Source organism: Rattus rattus, chromosome 7, assembly GCF_011064425.1.
Source record: "Rattus rattus isolate New Zealand chromosome 7, Rrattus_CSIRO_v1, whole genome shotgun sequence".
NCBI classification, from domain to species: Eukaryota; Metazoa; Chordata; class Mammalia; order Rodentia; family Muridae; genus Rattus; species Rattus rattus.
Genome location: NC_046160.1, coordinates 87,456,792 through 87,480,080, shown reverse-complemented (window position 1 = coordinate 87,480,080; position 23,289 = coordinate 87,456,792). Strand labels below are relative to the sequence as shown.

At 39.2% G+C, this 23,289-nt stretch overlaps 1 protein-coding gene and 1 pseudogene across 1 annotated transcript in view; both read right to left on the bottom strand.

Moving 5' to 3' along the window:
• Positions 1-23,289, bottom strand: part of Mnat1 (MNAT1 component of CDK activating kinase) — a 142,627-nt gene that overhangs the window by 50,603 nt on the left and 68,735 nt on the right. The window lies entirely within an intron of this gene.
• On the bottom strand, positions 10,562-15,757 carry LOC116905566 (annotated as a pseudogene).

The following is a 23,289-nucleotide window of genomic DNA, read 5'->3' as shown; positions in this document are numbered from 1 at the left end:
ATAAAACGCTGAAAAAAAATAAATGGAAGAAGACATCAGAGAATGGAAAGAACTCCCATGACCCTGGATTTGGGGCACCAATATTAATTCCCATCAAAACCCCTTTCCCTCTTCTCTGTCTCTCTGTGTCTCTCTCTCCTCTCTCTCTCTCTCTCTCTCTCTCTCTCTCTCTCTCTCTCTTTGGTTTGGTTTTTTGAGACAGGGTTTCTCTGTATCCTCAGCTGTCCTGGAACTTACTCTCTGCAGACTAGACTTAGAGATCCACCTGCCTCTGCCACCCGAGTGTTGGGATTAAAGGTGAGAGCCACCATGCCTGGCCATATTAAAATGTCAACGTCTTTCTTTTTAAGTTCAGTTTGTTCAGTGTTCTGTTTGTATCTGTGGCACATGTAAACGCAGATGCCTGTGAAGTCCAGAAGAGGGTATCAGATCCCCCAGAGCTGGAGTTCCAGGTGCCTAGTATGGACGCTGGGACCTACAGTCTGCTCCTCTGTAAGAACAGTGAGCTCTCTTTCTGAATGAATAAACAGAATGCAGTCCACTCATCATACAACGTGCAGAGGAATGTTAAGGAATGAAGCTTGGATATGTGCTACACCGTGGATGAACTGCAGGACAGCATACTCTAACAGCTTTTATGTATATGAACTGTCCAGAAAGGACAAAGCTGCAGAGACAACATGCACTATACTATTGTCACAAGCTAGGGGCAGGATGCCAAATGAGTGTAAGTTACCTTCTTAACGTAATGAAGATACCTTCAGTTTGACTTACAGAAACTGGTTTACTAGTCTGTAAACTAATTAAATTCATTGAATCATAAAATCTAAAGTTATAGCATACTAGAACTATATTTTTTAAAGAGTTTAAAACAGTCAAATCATCAGCAGTATTTGTATTTTAAAATCCAGGTAGTAGTGTTCAGTAAAGTCAGCCAGGAATATAAAATAAAGCCAAGAGAAGCTATGCTATCTTCAGCATCAAGTAACAATGAAATCACGAATAAGTAAGATATGAAGAGAAGAGACTGTATGAAGAGTGGGGTTGATACGCTGAGCCTTATGGAGAGATTGTCCAGAGCCTAAGATCACCTGCTGCTCCTGCAGATGCCTGGTCGGTAATCTGTAGAATGTGTTTCAGCAAAGAAAACGGTTTCCACGTGTGCTTGTTAGGGTTATTTAAATGGCTCGGGAAAGAACAACAGCAATGATGTTCCCAACTAGCTCCTCTCACAACGGTAACTTTATCAAATCCAGCACAGTATGCTGCATGGCTGTGAAACTGGAATCAAAACATGTCACTCCCTGGGCAGAGTCACCTTAATTCTAAGACTACTTCCAGAGACCAATCTACAGAAAGCCTTTGAGAAAAATCAAATAAAGTATTTCTGAACTGTTTCTATTCTGGTAAATATCCTAATAAATTAAATATGTGTGCACGTATATATGGATATATGTGTTGGTATAGATAATGTTTTAAGAAGCAAGCAGACTGAAAGAACATGCCTCACACTGTGTACAAGCTACTTCTCAGAGTCACATTTCTGTGGTAGTTCAGGTATTTTCACTTTATTTTAGGAACAAGCAGAGTAATTTCAGTATTTGCTGTTCCGGTCACTCTGGGGTGATGTAAGCCCATCATCACTGTAACAGCTGCACGGTAATAACTTCCTGCTAAAACATCATTTCACGGTAGGCACAATTCATCCCCATCCCTGACAGGCACACAGAAATGACTTTTTCTCATTATTTTTCAAAATTTACAGTAACTGTCAAAAGGACAAATGGAGGGCAGGGGTCTGAAGGCTAAAAGGGAACTATGTACTTCCCTTGATGTTGCCTCTAAAGCTGAATAAACTGAAGTAAACCATTGGAATTCTCTTAATCTCATTTTTGCTATCTACAATGAGGTTGGGGGAAAACTGGAGCACCAGGGGACTCTGCTAGAAATCCCTGACCTATAAGCAGAAATAACCCACTGCCTGTCCAAGTATCATAAAAACAAATAAGGTTTTCCTCCAATTGAATACATGACTGGTTTATATATTTAAAAAAAAAAAGCACTTACTTCTGTATTTCCTAAATCTCTACTAAAATCATCAAACAAGGTAAATGTTTTAGAATGGGTAGAATTTAACATCAAAAATATCCGTTTTGAGCATCCTAACTATGACTTATCCCTATAGTCGACCTTTATGACCCTTTGTCTTTAAGACACGTTAGCCAACCACCCAAAATGTCTCCTTCTCAAAGTGTATCTGCAAAGGAAGAAGACGGTCACCCTGCAGACACTCGGCCTGCTCATCAAGCAATGCTCATATTCTGAAAATATGCTTTAAACCATCAAAGATTCCTAACATCTAGCTGAGCCTAATCTTGTTCATCATTGCAATCAAATAGTCCCAAGGAGTTATACTGTATTATCTTTTGGCCAAGACTTTAAAAATGTCTGTAGCAAATTGGCTCTGCAATGTTATGATCTGTCCTCTATAGGGGAAAATTTTGCCATATGAATCCACTTGCAATGTTCACTCTCAAAACTCAGCATTTAGTGTTCACAGAAAAATGTGAAAATTCTTTAATAATATCTCAACTTTACTTTTAGGTATATATTGGTATACCAATATAAACTACTGTGAAGAGTTTCAAAAATAAAACGTAACTTATGTAGGAGTGAAAGGCTAGGTGGTAGCTACCTGTAAACGGAGCATTCAGGGAAGAGTAGGAGGATCACAGTAAGCCTGGGCACTATGGAGGTCAGGGCTGCATAGCAAGACCAAGTCTCAGGGGAGGGAAGCAGAGAGGGAGGGAAGAGAGAACCCATGGAATTTATGTGCTTTATTTTTGTTGTTTTAAGTTTATTTTCTTTGGGCACTGAAAAACAACAGTGTTGAGAGAATGGTTTTTAATTCCTTCTCTGATGCTTGTCTTGCTGCTGGACTAGAATTTGCTGCCAAGAGGACATAGCGTCCAGCAAATCATGTCTGTTTCTATAAAAAGACCAGAAAAGAAAAACATCAAGGGAGGCTATCTGGTGAGACAAAAAACTCTTTCCTTTGAAAGACTGTGCTAATTGTTTTTAAAAACGAAAAACAAAACACAAAACAAAACAAAAAAAAAAACAGTATTTGACAGAAATTTTTAACGAGCTTTTTAGGCATCAACATCTTCGCTGATTTGCTGTTACTCCCTGTAAGAGTAAGTCAAGAAAGCATCGTCGTCTTGAGCGAGTAGTTAGCTGGTGATGACGACAACTTGTACATATGTCTACACTTCTGATAAAAGCAATAAAACATAAAATTGCTTCATGCAAAGTTACCTAACTGTACCTTTTGACTCTGTTAACAAAAAAAAACCATACGAGAAGCTACAAACACTGAGTCACACATCCTCCATGCCTGATCCAGCGCTCGATACACTAGGAATGTTTATTTCAAGACTGAACAGGTGTCTTATAACAGCGCCTTTGCTCCTCTACCTCAGCCGCCCAAATGACGTGTGCCAGATCTCTGGGTCTATTTAAAGTCTTTTGAACTCAGAAGAGATAACCGCTGTGTAGTTTCTGTTGTTAGGTATGATATCATAACAGCAAGACAAATAACTAGTACCCACCTAGCCTTGGGGATGTTTTAAAGTTTGTTTTTGTTTTGTTGGTTGGTTGGTTTTGATTTTGATTTTTTTCAAGACTGGGTTTCTCTGTGTAGCCCTGGATGTCCTGAAATTTGTATCACCAGAACTAACCCTACCTTCAAATATTTATCAACATGTACAAACTGTTCCATAAAATAGATTTACAGCCATTAAATCATAAAGTACAAGGTATTTACTTATGTATTAATATATAGATTCTTTTAAGATGAAAATTATATTAGTTTTCTAAGATGTCATTTTCAGAAAATATTTACAATCTATTTCTGAAAAACATATACTTAGGCAAACTACATCTATATTGAGATATAAACTTTAACTTTTATACGTATATTTTTTCTTAGATGTTTAGTTTTCTTCGTATAATAAGCAAAAACAAGCTCTTCTAGCAGAAGTCACAACAGAAATTGATGGCTTGTCAATCGTTATAAGTTGCATGCACATTGAAATATGATCAAAAATACTCTTTCAACTAAGAAGACTGACTCCTAGCAAGGTTGAAATAGGTGCCTTGGGGAGGCGCTGAGCTAATCAGTTCTTTAGGCTGCATTAGGCTGCATTCCACTGTGCCTCTGACAGCGCTTCATGTTTACTCTGTGGATGACACTGCAGCGCACAAGAGCCGCAGTCCTTCCGGGCTGCCATCTGAGAGCCCATTTATTGCTCAGCATAAGTGCAGCTCCCACAACTGCAACAGCATCCAGACTGTCACATGGTTTGCTTTAAGGTTTGCTTTTTGTTTTAATTCTGGGGGTAAAAAACTAATTTTATTCTATAGACTTCCTTTTATAAAACAAACAAACATATATTAAAGAGATGTATACTTAGTAAAACAGTAACCTAAGGGCAAAGAAAAACCTGACTTTCAAGTGCTTCTAAATTTTACAACTTGGTATTTAACTGTGGTGAGTACTAACATGACCAGTTGCTAGGCCAGGTGCTGCCGCCAATCAGCTGCCGTCGCTGAAACACATTCTACAGATTACCCTTAATCTCCCGCCCACAGCGGCTGCTGCTGCTTCACTATAATCACCCCTGAAAATAAACATGGTCACCAAAACAAGAAAAATAGTCACATAAAACTTTAGGCAAAACCCAGCTCAGCCTAGTTCTGTATCTGCTTATTTCTGTCTGTGGCTTTCTGGAATTCCTTCTATTAAACCTAAGGCCTCCTTGTCTGGCTCTCACCAGCTTTCCAATTCAGTCCGTTTCTGAATTGTCTCTTCTAGAAATTTAGATGGATGGATGGATGGATGGATGGATGGGTGGGTGGGTGGATGGGTGGGTGTGTGGGTGGATAGATACAGATAGATAGATAGATAAATAGATAGATAGATAGATAGATAGATAGATAGATAGATAGATAGGCAGGCAGACACATGATAGCTACACATATGGATGAACCTGAGATACTTGGGGCAAGAGTTATGGCAGTATGTAATATGGTATTCTTCGCTGCTGTTGTTGAATTCTGATCCCACTGATCATTTATTAAAATGAGAGAAAGCAGACCTAATGAAGACACACACACTCTCACCATCTCATGACAACTCTCTCATCTTGCACTGGAACTACTTCATGTACGGTCCCTGCCCTCGACATAAGAGACTTTTCCTTCAAATGATATCCATCCACTAAACACAATTACAATTACCAAATAAATACCTATGTCAGGGAAATTATCATAAAATTACTCTGAAGATCTTTAATAAGATCTGCTACAAGGTGCTTAAGTCCATTTGGAAACAGACTGAGAACTGTACTCAGAACTTACTTTTAGGATCTAATATACTTTTAATGCTTGAAGTTAACACAGATTCTTAAATAGCAAGCAACATGGTTCTGCGGTGTTTTTAAAGCCACTCTGATTCTATTGCATATGCCTGTGACCTCCACTATGACCTCTACAAAGCAGTTGTACGCTTTGCTGCGGTGCAAATCCTCAGACAAGTTGAACCTGTTCTCTTTGGCACTGAGCCCTTTTGCTGAGCACACAGCTGAGATTTATTATAAAAGGGGCACTGAGGGGCATTATTTCACAACACTTATCCTTTACATATAGCCAAGTATAATCTTTTACAACCTTTGAAGGCTCCTAAATAAACAGACCGTCTCTTAATTACAAAGTTTCTTATTTGTCACTAATTGCAAGACATATTAAGATTCATTTTACACTGGGGAAAAAAACTAGCACACAAAGCCATGTACAAAGGTTGTGAAAATTAGTTAACATACATTCAAAGCAATAGCACTCTTAATCCTCAATCCTTGAACAATTACCTGCCTTGCTGTCTTTACAAGGTAAATACGATAAAATCACTATTCTAAGCTTGTGCTTACAGACTACACAATAAGAAAATGGGTTTGTTTGTTACTGTTTTCAATCTCACATCACTCACTGGTCTTTTAAAAACTGGAAACTTTCCGTTCTTTCAGACTTTCCTGTGCACTTGGCTCTCCTGCGGGCCTTTCCCAAACACTTTCTACTTCAGCTTGGGGCAGCCTCTGCTGCTTCTCCTCAGGACTCAGAGCTGGTTATTCTCTAGGGACAGGAGAATTTCTAAGAAATATCTCTAATAAAAGGAATTACCAAACTGTTTAAATTAATTCTTCAGCCCTTAATAACTCATCTAACAAAAAAGTACTGCCATGCTGTAAAAAGACAGACAGACAGACAAACAGAAAGGGAGGAAGGACAAATGAGCAAACCTCCGTTACTAGCAGAAGTGTTCTATGCTGAAAGTCAAGTTCAAGCCGGTCTCTCAGCTGCGAACGTTTTAGACTCTGAGGGACGCTGAGTCAGGTGGCACTTCCTCACTGTAATATTTCTGATATTCTCATTAACACAAGATTACAAACTGGAAAATGCCTGAATGTTTTTCTGAATACATTTTAAAATAATTTGTTATTAAATTATTTTGTGGTTTAAAAAAATCTAAGGACATTTGTAGGAATTAGGGGTTCACTAAGGAGTAAAATAGGCATAAACAGCACCAAATATATTTTGCCTTTAGCTAAAGAAGAAACCCCTTTCACAAAGTTTGCCACTGTTATTCCAGTTCTTTTCTCGGGCAGTTTCTATATCTACTATGTCCCCTCTAGGGATTTAAATTAGGAGCTTGGGTCATTTGTTGGTCACTAAACCAAAACAGCACCTTTTCTAGAAAATGTAGTCTCTCTGAGAATAAAAGATTTAACTTGAAGTAGTTTCCCATCTGTGTATGTGTGTGACAATTGAAGACAAAGACGTCATAAGTTTGGGAGAGAGCAAGTGGAGGTGCACAGGAGGGACAAGAGAAAGGAAGGAAAAGGAGGAAATGATTCAATTATATTATAACCTCAAGAAATAAAAATAATAATAGAAAAATTTTAAGTGTTTTATAGGCATTACATCTTGAAAAAAATAAGTTCATAAGAAAGTTATTCACCTGAAATATTTACAATATGAACTATACTATATGGGACAACATAAAAATTGATATTTATAAAACAAACTGAACATCTATAAAATGATTCAAAAACTGATCTGAAAAACTGGAGGTGTGTTCTCATGTACATACATGGGCATATCTACATGGATGGCACATGTGTGCAGGCCAAAGATCAACGTTGGCTGTCATTCTTCAGACTCCATCCAACTTGCTTTTTGAAACAAGATTGCTAACTGGCCCAGAACTCAACCAATAAGGCTGTAAGAACAATTTTTCCTTCACTTGCTTTGATCTTCACACCACAATAGCTTTATCATCAATATATCTTCTTTACAGTGAGAAAACAAGATACTGTCTACTTGCCCAGAGCATCCCATAGACATTAAAATAACACGATATTAAAAATATAGGCTTTTGACTGGGGATATGGTTCCATGAGTAACATGCACAGCACCAGGAAACTAACCCCAGCACTGAGGGAGGGGACAGAGAGAAGAACCCCAGGAGCTCTCTGAGCCAGCTGCTCTAGCTTCAAATTCAGTGACAAACTATATGAAAAACTGAGGTGGAGAGCAAGTAGAGAAAGATATCTGATGTCTACTGACCTCCACCTGTACACACGAGTCAATACACACACAGAGACAGACATCAGACAGACAGGAAGGCAGGCAGGCAGACAGACAGACAGACAGAGACAGAGACAGGGGAGCCTATGCAAACCAAAATGTCATCCTGTATCTTGAAATGCATGTTCTGAACAAGGATGAACAGGAACTTTTATTAAGTCTCAGTTTTGCTTATAAGTATATTTAAGAAATCAAACAAAATATAAAGGATTCAGCTGTGTCAAAGTGCCTACAAAGTGCCCTGTATTATCAGTGCTACATCATCACCACCACCACCACCACCACCACCACCACCACCACCACCACCCCCACCACCACCACCACCACCACCACCACCACTACCACCTTCATGAGGAGGAGGAGGAGGATCTTTCATACCACCTCCACTGTCATTCAATATTCCATCACATAGAATCACTGCAGACAATCACCGATATATCTAATATGACCTTTGTAAAATAGCCTGGAGTGGTTGGTGTTGCAGGCTTATAGGAAATCCAGTGTGGAGATGAGGCGAGAGCATAGATAGCTCAAAGACAGCCCGGCTTACAAACTGCCTAGGCAGCCTGGGCAGCATCGAGAAAGCCTATCAGCCCTCTCTCCAAAAAAGGCAAAGGGGTGGGATCTGTTTATAATGAAGTTCAAACCATCTTCCTGTAGAAAGAGCATTATTAACCATAGCGTGATCCCAGACTGACAACAAATAAAGTACATTAATTAACTTTAATTTTTGTCTTGGGCTCTGGGAACAAAACAGAGGAAAAAACCAAAGAAAAATTTGCTTCCTCTTTCTTGGGAGCATAGCTAGCACTTAGGCAAAGCTTTAAAATCCTTAAACTTTTGATTTTTCCTTCATTTTGTCCTTTGCATTCCCATCTAGTACCTAGTGCCTTTCCCAGGCACTGTACATCCCCACAACAGGAAACCCCTCAATTCCCTAGAAGCTCACCCCTCCTGCCACTATGAATCCTATTATGCTGCCTGACCTGAAGACACAACCTGAATCTACTGCAAGAAAAACTTCCTGACTTCAGTGAGGTGTAAGAGGGAGAAAGAGAACTGTGTGGTTTTATCTGATAAACATCTGGGTTTAGTTACTTCATTATTGATATTTTTAAAAAGCATTTGTAAAGTAATTTTTCTTAAGCAATATATGAAGTAGTTCTTTTTTAAAACAGACTAAGGGGACTTAGAGTGGTTAAGAGCACCGACTGCTCTTCCAGAGGTCCTGAGTTCAAATCCCAGCAACCACATGGTGGCTCACAACCATCTGTAATGGGATCCGATGCCCTCTTCTGGTGTGTCTGAAAATACATAAAATAAATAAAATAAGTATATTAAATAAATAACTCAGACTAAGGATTATTTACTTATTTTGTGTCTTGCTTAAAATTTGTGTATTTTAATTATCAACAGAGATTATCTTTATACTTTTTATCCTTATAATTGCCTTTTAAAAAAGAAAAAGGCAAACACAGAACACTAACATTTCCTGAACGTGAGTGGCTTAATGAGAGCAGGACCTGATTCCCTGTCATGAGAGCTTGGGAGAGTGCAGAAAACCAAGGTTAACAAAATCCAAGGGCTCTCAGAACTAAAAAGGCTAGGAAAGTGGACTATAATCTTACCAACCTCCCAGTTTTTTATTCTCTCTTTAATGATCTCCCTTCTATTTATTTGGTTTATTATTTATTTGACTCTCTCGTCTGTCCTGGGGCATAGTTAAAGACTCAGAACCTACCAGCAAAACACCCAGTCTACAGATATGTCCCTCTTTGTCTCCAAACAAATCCACCAAGTACACTTTCGGGGCTAGCAACTGAAAGCACCAGTCTACAAAACGAAACAAAAATCCCCTTCAACCGTCAAACAAAATTCTATGTGACTAGAGATGGAATTCTCCGTACCTAATTAAGGCATAAAGTTGCAGTGCCTCAGAAAAGCAGGCACAGACTTCCTGTTTCCTAAGACAGGATTTTGAGAGCAGAGATGTGCCCTTGCTTTGGCATCAGTCAGCACTGCCACAGAGGACGGCTTATGCAGTTCCTCTAACGCTAGTTCACTCAAGAAAACAAGGCTATTTCTAAGTCTTAAGTCATCTGAGGCACTGGCATGCTTGGTTTGAATTCTTGGTCTTTGGTTTTCAGTGGTTCTCATGGACTGCCAGACTGCAGTTAGCCTCATTGTACATTTAACCAGACCATATCTTATTAGCAGAATCCCACAAAATATTAAGAAGGAACAGAATTACTTTTAGAATTCCAGTTACCTATAAAATGTCATTTTTATATCATCCTTTTAATGACTTATAGACTCATTAATAGTTTATGAAAGATTGTGACATTACTTACTGTTAGTCTACTTACAACTTAGAACAAAAGGTTCTCCCTGCCTTCCACTCTCTAAAGGACTTAAGATTCTATAACCAAGTTTTTTATATATACGTACGTGTGTGTGTGTGTGTGTATGTGTGTGTGTGTGTGTGTGTGTGTGATCTTTTACTTAAATCATGAGTGTGACTCACTTGCATCAGTTAGCACTGTTAACAAATCATTCTCCATCACTATTGTTACAGGTCACCAGGCCATGTGGAGGCATCAATGAAACACTAACTCTTTTTAGGTCTGTTGTTATGGAAACTTCAAAAACATAAACTTCAGGTACAGACAAGAACAAGAACACTGCAGAAGATCTAAATAGGTATTTTAGAATTGTATAATTTACATAATTTATCACTAAGTCAGCATGATATACGAATATTAGCAGTACTCACCGTTAGGTTTGACAGTGCTTCAAATACAGCAATGTTAAGATTACAGCAGCATACATCCTTCTCATCTCTGAGATAATCAGGCATTCAAAAGACAGGACTAACAGGTTTAATCCTCCAACACAGCAATGCCAAGTAAGATATGAAAAGGACCCACCACACCTCCTGGCCTATCTGCAAAACCTCCAGTCTCCTCATTGTGACGCGAGAACATGAAATTGCATTGCGCAGCTTTTCTCTATCGATTCAACGAGGCCTCCCTCGTGTATCCTTAGGGAGGCCAAAACCCACCACACACAGTATCACAGCTGGGGCCCTCCAGTCTTCCACTGAGTCCACCTGAGGCCAACTGTCATTCTCAAAACCAACAAATAAGTCAGAATCCACTTGGTACAACTGACTACTTATCACAGAAATCCAATGCAATGACAGAGCCACCCAGCATGAGACTCAGAGCCCAGTGCACACCCAAGTCTATCATTAAAGTTCATACAGGACCAATTGAGTCACTTTTCCTATAGTCATGGGACCAAGGTTGCCCAAGAGAGCCAAAGTTGCCACCACAGAAAACAAAAATCTTTATCAATCTCCCCAAATATCTTCCGAAGCCTTCGAACACACTCTAGTTCCATCGTAACACCAGCACTACCATGCAGAGTGAGAGCCTGATGCACTGAGTGTCCAGATGTGGAGCATACCCATACTCACTCTCCCACACACAGTCACATGACTTGATAAACACCAAGAGTTTCTATTCATGAATGAAGCTGCCATGAGACCCAGCACTGTCAGGCCCAGTAGTTGTCATTCATTCTCAAAAACATTCATCAGTATTCACAACCGTCTTTCTTTAAGCCACAGGAGTGATATAATGACATTTTTCCCAGTAGCAGGGTGTCAGGTGCCTCTGCCTTGATAGTGACATCTTCCACCGTATGCCCATGCTGGACCTCCAAAAGCCCTATATTAAAGTGTAAGATGATCTTACAATGGAGTTATTCACCTAATCAATCCCTTGCTTTGACACCTTTGTTGATAATTTCTTTAGTTCTTAAAAAGCTAATCTTTATGAGAAACTGTTAAATATGGGAAGCAGTTTACCTTGTAACTGACAACAAATGCGATTATTTAAAAACACTCTCTAAGAACTTCAGTGTGTTATTTCAGTCCCATGAGCAGCACTGCAAGGGGTAATATAAAGATGACCAAGGTTATCTGTCCAGGTCCCATTAACTCACAGAACCAGATCTGAACCCATCCAATGCGGCGTTGAAGCCTTATGGCCATGACAACTCTGTCTTCTATCAACTGGGGCTCAGGTTCTACTCTTTGCACTCCCAGATTAGGAAAAAAATGAGACTACAAGTACTCTCCACTACTTCCCATTCTCAACACAAATGCTCCTATGAGAAAGGTACAGTTCATTACCATGTCGAACAATAGGAACTAGCGTGACGACCTTTGAAAAAAGTAGTGGAACTTTCCTAGGACTCAAAATAGCCAAGAAAAAGTGCGCAACATTGCTTACCATTTCCAGAACACTAAGCTTATATCAGAAATTGAAATTACACCTGCGACTATAACTTCTAAACTAAAATTAATAATTTGGAATTTGAAAAATATTTTACAAAGCCTATCAATGGCAATGATCTTTATTCAAAAGAGCTATGTGTGGCACAACATTGCACGACCTACTACCATACCTAATATAATTGCTCAGAAAGGCATGTTCCTGTATCAAGTCTTTGCTGGTCTCTCTCACAAGAGATGCACTGCTAAAGTAAAACATAATTAAACAAATAGCCTGAAGGCGTGGACTCTCACTCTGCTTTTCGCTGTATCTTGTACTTGGTGAACACATCACAACAAATGGAGTGATTAATAAACCCATAGTGCACATATGCATGCAAGTGCACTCAACATTAGAACGTGATTTTTAGTCTTAAAACTTATTACACCAGTTAATATACAAGAAATCTAGGAACACGGGCAGTTACAAACACTTCATCACATTGACTTTTGGAAAATATGTTAAGTCTCTTCCCAGTAATAACATTTACTTTTATAGCAGAAAACTATGAGAAACAAGGAAATGGAAGATAAATATATCACTATTTATATTATCTGTACCACCCAATTTAAATTCATGCTTTTGATGCTCTAAATATATTATCAAAAATATGATTTGAAAGAACAAACTTACTCATGACAAAGGAAGCAACAGAAACGAAAAGTCCCAAGAGAATAATCTAATTGTGTTACATGAATGATTTACAGTAGAAGCTCACAATTCTCAAATGTGCAAAGTATTTCCATGTGCTTAGGACAAGAACTAGCCAAAACAAACAAGGCTATAGAAATTTATTGTTTTATTTCCCTGCCATTTGCCACCCCCTTCTTGCCTTGGCCAGCCTACAGTTCATAGTAACTTTGAAAGGAATAAAGAAGCAAATCACATCTCCAGCTGGGAGCTGGAGAGCTAGACATTACATGGCAATGATACTGCCCAATGTTTACTGACACAAACATTTAAGAGAATGTGCATTTCTTAATGCAGTGTTATATACATTGGTATCCCATACTAGTATTAAATATTACCATTCAATACTCATTAAAATAAAACGTTTAATCCAGATCATATAGACCTTTAAGAAAAGCTAAAACTTCTTCATCATCAACCTTATTTTTTTTCTTTTTTTTTAATTAGATATATTTCTTTATTTACACTTCAAATGTTATTCCCTTTCCTGGTTTCCTGTCCATAAGCTCCCCATCCTCTCCCCCTCCCCCATACGGGTCTTCCCTCCCTTACATCCCTCCCCCCCCACATTCCCCTGCACTGGAGTCTAACCTTGGCAGGACCAAGGACTTCCCCTTCCCCTGATGCCCCAACAAGGCTATTCACTGCTACATATGCAGTTGGAGCCTTGTTCAGTCCATGTGTAGTCTTTCGGTAGTGGTTTAATCAACCTTATTTTTATGTTTTACACCTGATGATGACAGGCTTTATTTTAGCTGATATAAATATAGAAAATGACTCCGTGAGTTCAAAATACTATAAGGCAGGAGAAAGAGAATTAAACAATAGTACAAAATGCACAACACTATTGCAGTAAAAATTAAAAAAAAAAAAAAGAGGGGCAGAACTGGTTTCCGACTGTACCCTGGTGGTTGGTCACTAGTTCTGGCTCCAGCGGGCCATTGGAACTAACCCTAATTTATCTCAGATTAGTCTCTCTCCCAGCGGCTCTCTGCTAGCCTCGAACTCTCTGGTTCCAGCTACCCAGTAAAATCATGGTTCTAGAAGTCCAGCAGCCGCTGGTCTATCGTGGCTTCCTGCCACGTACTCTGCCCACACTCCCAGCAACTGCCCCCAGTAGTTAAGGTATAAACTCCCAACCACCAGGTGAAGTCATGACTCAATAAACTGTAATTTAACAAGCAGATTTATAAGTTAAATTCTCAATCCACGATACATTCACACAATAAACTTACAACCAATTGATAAGGATATAAACCGCTTTCCTAGATAAGATAAATTTGCCTGCAGAAATCCATCCCAGCTACCTCAGCAATTCAAGACCACCTGGATCTGGATCATCCTTGTCTCCATCTTGATTCTTCTCTTTCCCTTCTCTCCTGCCTTACAAAAGCTTGTCTCGCCTTATTTTTTAACTGTCTAAACATGGCTTTGACCTAACTGTCTGCCTTCACGTGCATAATGACATCAACCTACACAACACGAACTGAAACAGCGTGTGCTCAAACAAAACCTTCAATAGTATTTCAATTTCTGACTAGCAACAGTGGCGAATTTGTCCCTCAGTGAGCTATTACTGAATCCCAGGACTATGAGACCTGAGGGAAAAGGCATCAAATAAGATGAATTTAGTCTCCAAGTCTAGATGTAATGAAATGGTTAAATTGCCAGTTTGCACTGAAGCCTCAAACACATGACACAAATCATACCAGTTGAAGCCATGGTGGGGCTACAGACACGCCTCATTACAATGTGCTTTTATCAATATGCCTGTCATGTTTTATCAAGTATTTTGCTTTTCTTGAAAGTAATCTCTTAGATTTAAAGTTTCTGTAAACTACTATTATTTCTTTGCTACATGTTTTGCAGGGGTTTCCGATGAAATCATTGAATTCAATTTGTTCATTTATATGCAGTGGTTAAAACACAATTAAAAATAGATTTAAGCTATTCAGATACACCCAAGCAAGATGACAGCTCACAGCAAAGGAAACAACAGATCAAACCCAATGTGACCGCTTTTCAATAGACAAATCCGCTAGACAAAAGTCAGTAAGTTGTCATCAGAAGGGAACTATAAAGCAAGTGGCAAGGAGACTTTTACAAGGAGATGGACCCAATAGCTAGAGAACACAAATTCTTCTCTTCAGTAGATGGAACATTCTTATATTAGGCCACAAAACAAGTCTCACCACAATCTGAGCAATGAAAACCACACCACATGTCTTCCCTAATAAACTACCACAGGGACTTCAAAACCTGCAGACATGAAGCTAAGCCACACGTTCCTCAGCACACGGGTCAGTGAAAGGAATAAAGGAAACTTTAAAACCTGAAATAAACTAAAACAGATATGCAGCATACAGACACCTATGGGATATAGCAAAAAGCCACACTCACAGGTTAAGTTTAAGGTTGGAAATGCCTACTTAAAAAATCCAGGAAAAAGACACAAAAGACTTTAATAAAAAAACAAGTAATATAGCTGGTCATCTAATCCCAGCTCTCTGGAGGGAGAGGCAGGGGATTTCTGAGTTCAAGGCCAGCCTGGTCGAAAGAGTAAGCTCCAGAACATCCAGGCCTACACAGAGAAACCTAGTCTCTTCAAAACAAAGCCAGACGCACAACAGCAAACTAATAATGCAAGTAAGGAACTAGAAAAGCAAAAGCAAACACAACTAATGGCATAAATGGAGTAAAAAAAAAAAATCCTCAATCTATCCGTAATGTAAGAAAGTCAACCCAACAGTGAAAACGAGTAGTAAGTGATCTGATTAGAAATGGGATGATACAAATATTTCTTTTGAATATACAAATAACCAAATGTAAATGAGAAATGCTCAGTAGCACTAACCATCAGGCCTACAGGTCAAAACCACAAGGAGATGCCTGACCTCTATCCATGAAGTGCAGCTATCACCAATTAACAAGTGCTGGGCACGGGCAAGGAAGACAGCTCTCAGACAACTGGTGAGGATGCAAACCAACACGGCCACTATCAAAAGCAGCAGGAAGTTCCTCATAACACTACAAAGAGAACTAATGGACACAGATGTCAATTCTACTACAGGATAAGTAGCCTAGGGTGAGAAGATGAGTGTGTCTAAGATGTGTCTGCACGCCTGTTAACTACAGGACTATTCCCTCAGGCCATGGCAGCCAATCAGCCTGCGCTCCCAGCCACAGGAAAATGGATAAAAGAAAATGTGGTAAATAGTCACAATGGAATATCAGCTGTGCAAATAAATGGGAGCCGGTCTCTCAGCAGCATGAATGGAACTAGAGGGCATGAGGTAGCTGATCCAATAGATGCAGAGGGTGGTTAGCTGAAGGGAGGGGAGGTGGAGAGAAGGGGGTTAGGAGGTACAATGGACAGCTATAAAGGAAGGAAGTGGCTAATGTCCTACTGCATGTGTGCAACTCCGGCTAACGTCCTACTGTGTGCACATAACTCTAACCAAGAACAAAAGCGCAAGTAGGATGGGCTCTGAGATGTTCTCAGGACAAGGAAATGATAAATACTAAAGAAATGGAAATATCACTTATTCTGACTTAATCATTCGACTAAAAGAATCATATAACTCATAACAAGCGATACATCACCATATATATGTGTAACATGATTGATTTTATGTATGTATATCCATATACACACCTCATGTTATTTATATATGGGCATGTGAGGAATGCATATACATATGCATTATATACACACATATATATGCATTATATATAAAAACAAAATTAATACTAACGCCAAAGAAATGTGCAAACAGATTGTAATATCATTAAACTGGGAGAATTCCAAAACCATTCTGAGATGTCACTAATACCTATTCAACCTAGCTAAAATACATTTTAAACTCACAAGCATAGCAAAGCTGCAAGGCTACCAGAACTCACAGGACGGGAAACAAACGGAGAACAGTAACTACTGCCTTAGCTGGGATCGACATCTACTAAGAGAGCTCAGCTCTGTCCCAATTCATCCTCGCATGTCCGCTTTCTGTCCCTTCACCATTGTGTCTCATAACTCAAGTCTAAACAGCCCTTCTTAGTGAGGATGGCTCTCTTTACACCAACTAAGTGACAGTATGAAGCTTCTACCCCCAAGACACTCATAATCTAAAAGCTAGCATGCATTTCAGCACACAGAGGAAGCAATTTTAAGAATCTAAAACAGTAGCTGGGTGGGAGACAAGGAATGAAGAGATTTATGAAAGAGAAAAGAAAAATATGCATATATCTGCAGTGGAAACGTGGTGTTTGGGGTCAGTAAGCAAAGGCTTCTGTCAAGTAAAGGTGCTTGGCCACCAACCCTGCTGACCTGAGTCACCCTTCAAACTCACATGGCGGAGAAAGAAAGTAAGCTCTCGTTTGTCCCCATATGAGAGTTCTCTGTGGCACACATAGAACATGAAGGCACTATAAAAACAGAAATAAACCTTTTCTCTACAAATATGCTAAAAATGACTAAAAACAAATTCAAAGTGAGATACACCTTCCACCTGAGGGGAATGGGACGGAGGGAGGGAGAGAGGGAGGGAGGGAGGCATAAATGTGTCCAGAACATTCTCAACCCCAAAATGATCAGACAAACAGTGGGCATTTCTACTAGCAAACAATCGTGGAGATCCAGGAATGGTGCTCTCAGGGAATCTACTCTTTAAAATTGGTATCTATGACAGCCTTCAACACTGCTGACCCAAAGCCAGGGCGTGGTCCCTATCTGCTAAACACTCAGGTCTTGCCTTAATGGCCACATGCTACAGGGAACCTGGTTAAAACACTCCATGGTGGCCTGAGATTGAAGCACCTTCATCTCTCATGAGAAGGTGTGCTGCTAAGCCAACTGTGGCTCTACGTCCTATATCACCAAGGAAACACACACATACAAAGACCTTCCTCATATTATGTTTAGTATAATACATTTGTTAATCAGTGATTGTTCTTCAAAAATTTTTAAAGCTGACCTTAACTAATATTGTTGTGCCTTGTTATCTGTGGGGTATTGATTTTACCAAAATCCTAGGACATCCAAGGACCCTAAAATAAAATGGTGCATCTTCCCAGTGAATGGTGGTGAATGTAAACTCATGGATACTGCATGATACTGACAGACAAGTGCTCAGTCTTACGTAAGGAAGGCACCTATGGAATCCCCTCTAAGACTCGGTAAACACAGCAGAAGAGGAGGCAAGAAGAAAGAAAGCTGAAAAACAGGAACAATGGCTGTGAAATGTCATCTTCTGCTCATTGAAAACCAAATATGACTAATTCTTCCTAAACTACAGTCAGTGTTTTCATAAGCATTAAGAATATCCCAAGCATAAAAACAAAGATGCTTCAGAGTGTTTGTGTATCTTTGGGCTCCATTAATATTAACATAATGTATAACATTCAGTCACTCATCTAGAATATTTCATTACACCCTGTCGTATTCTCAGTGTTAGGATTGCAAGGTTTATGTGCCAAACACAGAAATAAACATTCAAAGAATTTAACAGTATAAAATAATGGCATGTGGGTGAGAAAAAGATTCTTTAGATAGGACCATCAAAATTTCAGGGTGGTCGGGTGCAGTGGCTGACTTCTACAATCAAAACACTTGGGAGGTGGAGACCAAGTTTGGTTTAAGATCATCTCCCACTAAACAGAGAGCTCAAGCTCAGCTTGGGCTACTTAAGATGATGTCCCAAAAAGAGAAGCTGGGAAGAAAGTTCCCCTGAACTGACTCTAAGGAGCATGCATAGGGGTGGGGCCATGGGGGGGCACTCTGCTGACAGAGCTTTTGTCTGTAAACAGGCTACTTCTTACATTCTTACAGAGGCTCTCCCGTTCTCAGACATGAGAAGAATGAATGACTAACATCATGCATTTTTTCTAAGTAAACTGGAGAGATAGCAAAACATTAAGCAAGAAAGTTATCGACTTTTTCAATGTTGCTTATTTGTTATCATGCATTCATTTGAGGACCCGCCCCTAAAAGGTTTATAGAGTAGACCATAAGGTGCTCAGAATAGAGATTAACTGAAGCAACCAGCCTAGAATGGCTGAGAAGAAGAAGGAGGGCGGGGGGTCTAGATAAATTCTGAAATAGAGACAAACCATCATTGAGTTACTCAAGTTGCTATAGGTTGCAGGTGGGGAAAAATGAACTTGCAAGAAAGTTAGATGAGCTCTGTGTCTTCTACTTAGACTGTCATCTCTAATTATATGAACTGTGAAAGAAAGATAACTGGAAAACAGTAGCAACAGCTACATAATTGCTAAAACTAAGTAGCAAAAGAAGAAAAAACTGTATGTTTTAGAGTACTGTCTCTAATGTGAAGTGTACATGGTAACATTTTTTAGACCATCTGTGCTTGCATTCCCATAATGCTCTGCTTTCAACAGGGGATGGAGATCTTTCTGGGTATGTGACTGTTTTCTGTCATCTAAACATTTTTCAGCTTCTGTCACCTCAGTACAGCATGACCTTAAGAACAGCTTTAAAATACTTACTCATGAGCATATAATGACATATGTCAACCAAAGAGCTGCAGTCCCCATCTTCTTAAGCTTTTCGAGGGTAGGGGGTGAGAGGGGCAGCACATGGGAGAGTAGATTCTTAATTGCCAAGTTCTTACACATTTCATTAGAGAGAACTGATTAATACACTATAAAATATACCTTGTTATAAGTGACTGCATACTGTCTCTAGAATTCACCTCAGAGAAGCAACTCTAATAGCAAAACAAGTCTACACATTTATTTTTGTTCCATCTTTGACATAAGATCTCAGGTAACCCAGGTTGGCCTCAAACTCACTAAGGAGTGAAGGATGACCTTGAATTTCTGATCCTCTTGCCTTGACTCCCTAAGTGTTGAAATTGCCAGTGTGCATTACTAAGCACCATTTTATTAGTGCTTGAGACTTGTGCTCAGCAAAACTATATCCTCTCAGCTAGCCCTGTTTACACAATTCTATTACTGCTCCTTTTATGGACCCTTGATATTATATTTAGTTTGGGTGTAGGTGTGAATTATAATAGATTGGCCTGATGCTGCTTGTATTCTAATGGTAATACTGGTAAGGGTAATACTCAAGATCTGGTTGCCCAGAGACGAAGTCCACATGTAGACCCAAGTGATGCTGTGTGACCTTGCTCCCAAGTTATTTCTGATTGGTGAATAAAGATGCCAACAGCCAATAGATGGGTAGAAAAGACACAGATAGTATTTGGGGTTCTTGAGCTTTGTGGGTTGGAGAAGAACCAGGAGACAGAGAAGCTGGCATGGATTAGGTGAGTGATGAAAATGTGGCCCTAAGGGCTGGCCCATTGAAGTTAAGAACAGTCCAAATGAAACCTAGTAATAACTCGGAGTTATTGATAGGAAAAGTAGATACCTAGTAGTGGGTAAACATCTACCCAACCCTTGTGCTATTTAAGGCTTATTATAAATAATAAAAGTTGTGTGTCCTTTATCTGGGAACTGAACAATCAAGGCAGGATAGAAACCTGAATTAGGATTAAATTTTCTACAACAGTGAATGCATAATGTACATATAGAAACTAGAAGACAGTCTCTGGACTCATTCCTCAAGGACTTCCCAACCTGACTTTTTTTTTTTTTTTCTTTTTTTCAGGGATGGGGATTGAACCCAGGGCCTTGCGCTTCCTAGACAAGCGCTCTACCACTGAGCCAAATCCCCAACCCCCAACCTGACTTTTTAAGATAGGGTTCTCTCATTGGCCTGTGGCTTACTGACAGGGCTATGCTGGCTCTTTGGCCAGACCCAAGAATTCACTTGCTTCTGCCAGCCAGCACTGGTATCACAGCACATACCACCATGTCAAGTTTGTTTTACAAGCCTGGGTTCTGAGGGCGGGGCTCCGGACTTCATGTACCAATTGAACACTCCAATATGCTACTTTAAATATTTTTTAAAAAACAATATGAACTAGCTTAAAGGTGAAAAAATATTTATTTACCATGTCAAAATGACAAACATTTACAGTTTATATAAGTCACTAAGAGTTTTAAAGATTTTTAAGATAAACTTAAAACACAGGAGTTATGGAATCCTTATTAGGTAACGTTTACAGATAAAATAAGGAAGGAAGGTAAACTGACAATTTAAACATGATGACTGAAGGCCTTAATATAAAGACATGTTCATGGGTAATTAACACTGGAAATTCCACAGAACTAACACAAGATAAGAAATTCTATTTGGTAAAATTTTATAATTAGACACTAAAACCAATTCACAACAAGCTATGAATCTGTAAGTCTTAATTGGTGGAGCTTTCTATTTTAAAGTGAAACATTTTAAGAAAAAAAGTAAATATACAAAAATTCTATATAGCAAATATATTAATAAATACTAGACATATGCAGAATATATTGTATTTATGTATACTATATTATGAAAACAAAATATTATGGAATACGGAAGAATGCTATTTTGTTCTATACTTAGAGAACACTATATAAATGTCAAGGAGCAGTTAAGGAACACATTATTTAATCCTCAAAACAATCTTTAAAAGAAGCAAATGACTTTATAGATGAGAAGAATGAAAGTTGACAAATTGGTTAAGATCATACATCAATAAAGTTAGAAACAACATTTAATGCATGTCTAATTACAACTCAATATATAACACCAGGATGCAGACAGTTATGGAATTAAAGACAACAGTCATCTGTGTAACTAACTCACCCTATCACTGACAGAAACTACCTCATTTACAGACAGACAGACACATGCGCGCGCATGCGCGCGTGCACACACACGCACACATACACACACACACACACGCACCCTGACAGACACAAACACAAAAAAATGAATATATGTATTTAGAAAGTAATAAAAAATAAAACTAATAATTCATATACAACTACAGCAAAAAACTTCATAAACGTATCCTTACTTTTGAATAGCTACTTTAAATAATGTTTTAATTCAAACCATTCTAACATTAAAGAGTATAATAAATAAAAAATGGCTTTAAAATATTTTTGAAACATATTTGTGTAGAAAAAAAACTGTCTGTAGAAAAATATAAATTAATCCTGCCCTACTTTATACCAGTAGAAAAACAGTTCCCAAAGAATTCAGCTGAGGAATGCCGAATGGTTGAGAAGCACCTAAAGGAATGTTCAACATTCTCAGTCATCAGGGAAATGCAAATCAAAACAACCCTGAGATTCCACCTCACTCCAGTCAGAATGGCTAAGATCAAAAACTCTGGCGACAGCAGATGCTGACCGATGAGGATGTGGAGAAAGTGGAACACTCCTCCATTGTTGGTGGGATCGCAGACTGGTACAACCATTCTGGAAATCAGTCTGGAAGTTCCTCAGAAAATTGGACATTGTATTACCTGAGGACCCAACTATACCTTTCTTGGGCATATACTCAAAAGATGCTCCAACATACAACAAAGACACATGCTCCACTATGTTCATCGCAGCCTTATTTATAACAGCCAGAAGCTGGAAAGAACCCAGATACCATTCAACAGAGGAATGGATACAGAAAATGTGGCACATCTACGCAATGGAATATTACTCCGCTATCAAAAACAATGACTTCATGAAATTCATAGGCAAATGGATGGACTGGAGAATATCATCCTGAGTGAGGTAACCCAATCACAGAAAAACACACATGGTATGCACTCATTGATAAGTGGATATTAGCCCAAATGCTTGAATTACCCTAGATGCACAGAACACATGAAACTCAAGAAGGATGACCAAAATGTGGATGCTTCACTCCTTTAAAAGGGGAACAAGAATACCCTTGGGAGCGGATAGGGATGAAAAGCTTTGAACAGAGGCTTAAGGAACGCCCACTGAGAGCCTGCCCCACATGTGGCCCATACATATACAGCCACCAAACTAGGTAAGATGGATGAAGCAAAGAAGTGCAGGCTGACAGGAACCAGATGTAGATGTCTCCTGAGAGACACAGCCAGAATATGGCAAATACATAGCCAAATGCCAGCAGCAAACCACTGAACTGAGAACGGGACCCCCGTTGAAAGAATCAGAGAAAGGACTGAAAGAGCTGAAGGGACTTGAGACACCATATGAACAACAATGCCAACCAACCAGAGCTTCCAGGGACTAAGCCACTACCCAAAGACTATACATGGACTGACCCTGGGCTCCAACTGCATAGGTAGCAATGAATAGCCTAGTAAGACTAAGTAGCAAAAGAAGAAAAAACTGTATGTTTTAGAGTACTGTCTCTAATGTGAAGTGTACATGGTAACATTTTTTAGACCATCTGTGCTTGCATTCCCATAATGCTCTGCTTTCAACAGGGGATGGAGATCTTTCTGGGTATGTGACTGTTTTCTGTCATCTAAACATTTTTCAGCTTCTGTCACCTCAGTACAGCATGCCCTTAAGAACAGCTTTAAAATACTTACTCATGAGCATATAATGACATATGTCAACCAGTGGAAGGGGAAGTCCTTGGTCCTGCCAAGGCTGGACCCCCAGTCAACGGGATTGTTGGGGGAAGGGCAGTAATGGGGGGAGGATGGGGAGG